The sequence below is a fragment of the Perna viridis genome, chromosome 10 (genome assembly GCF_037379345.1).
Source record: "Perna viridis isolate PV_CMFRI_1.1 ecotype Kerala chromosome 10, ASM3737934v1, whole genome shotgun sequence".
NCBI classification, from domain to species: Eukaryota; Metazoa; Mollusca; class Bivalvia; order Mytilida; family Mytilidae; genus Perna; species Perna viridis.
The window spans coordinates 27,723,811-27,729,175 of NC_142454.1; positions in this window are offsets into that span (position 1 = coordinate 27,723,811).

The following is a 5,365-nucleotide window of genomic DNA, read 5'->3' on the forward strand; positions in this document are numbered from 1 at the left end:
GGATTCATATTTTTCTGATTTTGAATGTCCTCAACTCAAACAAACCAATAGGTATTCGTTTAAATTCAAATGATATCAAATGTTTTACTTCGGAGAAGAACAAAGACGAAAACAGATATAATACGGAAAAAAACTATTTGACGGGCTAGTATTTAGTTAATGGGTAGAGCGAGAATTATCTTTGGGCCTAATCTATATTTAATTCGTCAAATGTGAAAGAAAATCTAATCGGTTACAATGTATGACTTATTAAGCAATAACAATATATTGATAGAAAGAAGCAAAGTCAAAATAATATCAGTCAGGGAACAGAATTATTAGAACAAGTATAATGCAATAATTTATACTCATCGTTTATAACCGACCAAGTCGTAAGGTTGATTGTATATTTGCTAACAGAAATACTATGTGTATGTAACTAGGTGTAAAATTTCCATTTTTTTTTTGTAAATGATGAGTATAAGATAAAAGTAATTAAATGGTTGAGAAATATTTTCGCACATGTTTTATTGTGAAAATGTTATTGTAAAATTTATAGATACAGGTACATGTAGGTTCAAAAGAAATATAATTGCATTTTGTAACAGTTGTGTCCTTTTAATGTGGAGTGGGGTTTGTAACATATAAGACATTTAAACACCTTTTTTCCCTTTTAACCAATTTGTTCAATTGTTGGCAGAGGTTGAACAAAGCATTGAAAAAAGATATTGAAACATAGCCACGTGACGAAAAGGTGTGGACGAAAAAACCCGACGAACGGTCCAGACGGGAGAAAGGACTGACACTATCATCGCTCACAACATCCCGTCAGCACCTGTGCATAAAAATTGAGTGTTCATATCAAAACTCATGCGTTATGCCAGTGCTTGCCGAAACTACGCAGACGTTTTGTATCGCAATAGAAATGTAAATAAAATAAAAAAGGGTTATGTTGCTATAAGATTAAATGCATCATTACTTAATATATATATATATTTATATGGTAGTTAAATGGTCGTCATCATGAACGCGTGAATTGTTATGGTGTATCCATCTGCACCATGGAAACTGATTTATTCAACGTGTCATAGTTTTCCTTTCCTCTTTTGTCTACCCCGGACTTGACTTTTTATCAGCAACTCGGTGGGTTTTCTAGAAAAGCAGAGGACGCTTACCCTACTGGTGCACCTGACCGATGTTCCAAGTTTTCTCAATGGAGTGCGAGTTGCTCATTTGCTTTTCCTACTTTATATGTATGATTATAGTTACTTCATGTTTTTTGTTGTGTATGTCTGTTTTCCATGTCTGGTCTGTGTCCATGAATTACATTTTTTATTACCGCTATATCTTTGGTTCCCTTTAAGTATATTGATCGCTGAAAAGTTTTAGTAGTGCTAAATACAAATGTTTTAAATTTTAATATTACCGTACCTTGAATTGCAGTTAGCATTCCAATATTAAATATGAATAAAACAAAAAAGTTTTAGCATTTTTACCACATAGAGACAGTACGGGTATGGATATTGCCATAGACAGAAGTAAGATACTTCACTTTTTTGTGTTGTTATAGATGATACCAAATTATATAATCCTTAGTCACATTCTATATATAGATGTCTACCGATTGTTCTATTTGTGACTTCTATGATGTTAATTTCTTGGTATTTTCTTAAAAAACGTCCTTGTTAAATTTCCGGGCTATTACCGATACATGTGCAATCAAGATCACGCCCATTTTGATATCGGTCATACAAAGCGTGTTATTTAAACCAACGGCAGTATATTTGATGGAAGCATTTACAGAATATATGGTTATATTCATTTTAAAATTTCTCTTTTAATCGTGGATCCCAAGATGTTTGTGTGAGGAATAGGGGAATTTATTGATCAAACACAGTTATTTAATATTCAAATAACTGTTTCAAATTTGACATGTAGCATTTGATTTTTTTCTATACAAATTAGTGTATGGTATATGTGAAAGTACATATATCAGGTTAGACAACATAACATAAAAATTAATAACGTGAATATTTATTCCGATCCACCATTTTTTATCTATTATTCGAAATGAAATTGTTTTAACCTTCAGTTTTTCCCCCAGATATGTGTTTCGAAATATTTACATTTAATTTTAAAGGCGTCCATAATAAATGTTTAGGTTGTTCACAAAGAAATTTACATAATATATTATGCAATCGGTAAAGACTTATGTTTTACTTCTCATTTTACAGTTTCGGTTCCTGAAATGTAAAAGTTCCATGAATGAAAAAGACATCCGACGTTATTGTTAATTGAAATTAAGATGAAACGACTGTCTCTGTGCTTTTACCCCTAATTCACTGAATGTCACTTGTCACTGCTAGCGTTAGAAAGATTGAAAAATCATTCATCTCTTACGATTTATTTATAGTTCACACTTACAAAGCAGATAACCCAGATAAACCAAAGCCTAATTATGGCTAATGAACATTTACATGCACTTTAATGAAACATTTTTGATTGCTAGGATGCCAAGCGTTCCAGAAAGCTTCTTGACATTTGAACGAGCATTTACATTCTAAATAATGCCATCTTAAGACAAAATATCCCCTATAAAACGTAATTTAATTTATGGTTTATCTTCAACATTAAAAATAATCAAATCTTTACTGAAAAAAAAACCTGGTGTCATGTGTGAGAGTCAAGCTTATATTCTAATCGTCTTTCGATCAAATTTTGTAGATACAAAAAACTAACATATTGACATTGACCTTACTTTAAACTTAACTACCGTCTTTTATGAAATCAGTAAATATAGAAACAGCCTAAAAATGCCAATAACAAATTTAAATATTGTATTTAAAAAAAAACATGTAAAAACTCTGAGATTACGATCTGCCATAATTTGTTTTCCTTAGCATTTTCATGTATTTTTGGAATATAAAAGCGAATGTTTATTTACCAAAATTTCAACTGTCCTACAAGGAATATTCATAAGATCAAGGGGAAAATCAAGGGAACCATGATTTCAACCGTAATAATGAGACTGTCATTGAAAGATAATAATTACACGTGGAAAACACAAACACACACACACATGCACACACAGTACATGAAATAACCAAATTTTAAACGTACACAGGGACAACAATAAACAAAATGGACAAGATGGACCGATAGGATAAGCGACCACTGCATTTTTTAGAATTGCAAGTTTCAACCAAGTAACAATACCTTATGTGAGAACATACAACATGACAAAGGACACCCAAATTAAATGTAAAATGGTTCAATACGGTTTACAACATTTGCTTTGTTTTGCTCTTCTGAAAATATCTATACGATTCCACATTGATTCCAAAGATTCCGACTGAATTTGTTCCCCCCCTATTTTAACATTAAGTTGTTATCATTATTGCAGAACTACATTTTGTAAACAGACAATTATGTTAACATTCTCATGATCAAATCAGCTATAAAGTCAGCCTCATAAGAGTGACGAAATAGGTCAGCAAGTAAAGGAGCCCAATTTGTTCCCATTGGAATGCCAACAGTTTTAAATATGTTGTCGATTAAAAATTCCAGCATTTTGTAAACATCTTCCTCTGCATATTTGGAAGATGATTTGGAAATATTACTTACAAAGTATAGGTAATCTAGAACTATATACATGTATTTGTGTCTAGATGTACCATCTAAAGCAGAGGACGCTTATCCTCCCGGTGCACCTTGTCCATGTTCCCAGTTTTTAGGAGTTGCTTATTTGTTTTTGTTACTTTGTATGTATGATTTTAGTTTCTTTATGTTCTTTGTTGTGTATATCTGTTTTCCATGCCTGGTCTTTTTCCCTTGATTACATTTATTTATTTACCGCTATTACATTGGTGACCTTGATTACTCTGGCCCGTCAATTGAGTTAGGTATGTTTTCCAATAGGTAACGATTTAACCTGATATTTTGTGACGATTTCACGCAAGGGCAAAGGTGTCATCGAAAAAAAAAGTTCTTCCTGATGTTAACGTAAGAGAGTTCGATTGCTGTGGAGATGCTTTTCTAATTAAGGTGTGTAAAGTGGAAATAATGTCAACAGAAGAACTTAGCTTTATATCAACAATTGGTAACCTAGGTTGACAGTGCTACATTGCAGAGATTCTTAAAGCTTTACTTGTGCCATTTCTGCATTAAATCAGACCTCATACAATTTTCCGAGGACAACACGGAGACCGCATTGTGAGTGATTTTTTTAGGGTAAACACAATAATATGAATTTAATCACTTGATAATTCATCAAATTTAATTTATAGACCCTATCGTACATTCGGAGGTCTATTCCTTAAGCAACGTAGATCATTATGACATTGAAAAGGCATTCCAAATAACATATTGTCTATGAATTTACATTTTATTTGTATCAATTTGTTAAAAATTTATACCAGAATTGTTTTGGAGAACAATATTATATCACGTTCATAATGGCAGCATTGTATGGAAAATGAAGAAAAATCTTTTTCCAGCCAAGATTTAAAATGTTTTTATCTCAAACACCAACCAACCTGACCACACTAACCCATTGTGTTTATTTCGTTATATCATGAAAAATTTTAAAAGACTTCACAACCCTTTTCAGTTCTTTTTATTCTTAGATATATCTGCAAACATCCTTAGCAGTTGAAAATATGCTTATACCATATCATATTGTTAGAAAGACTCTGACTGTATATACTTTTTTTTTTATAAATGAGTGTTTTTCACATGGGTTATGTCATGATGAATTTTGCAGATATGCTATCAAATGCGGTCTAGTTTTATCAATAAAGCACAACAAGCATGTATTATGCCTTTATTTATACCACACTCACACTTTAAAACAAAATTATATATTCAAATCGGTATTTACATGAGGTCTATTCCTTAAGCAACGTAGATCATTATGACATTGAAAAGGCATTCCAAATAACATATTGTCTATGAATTTACATTTTATTTGTATCAATTTGTTAAAAATTTATACCAGAATTGTTTTGGAGAACAATATTATATCACGTTCATAATGGCAGCATTGTATGGAAAATGAAGAAAAATCTTTTTCCAGCCAAGATTTAAAATGTTTTTATCTCAAACACCAACCAACCTGACCACACTTACCCATTGTGTTTATTTCGTTATATCATGAAAAATTTTAAAAGACTTCACAACCCTTTTCAGTTCTTTTTATTCTTAGATATATCTGCGAACATCCTTAGCAGTTGAAAATATGCTTATACCATATCATATTGTTAGAAAGACTTTGACTGTATATACTTTTTTTTTTATAAATGAGTGTTTTTCACATGGGTTATGTCATGATGAATTTTGCAGATATGCTATCAAATGCGGTCTAGTTTTATCAATAAAGCACAACAAG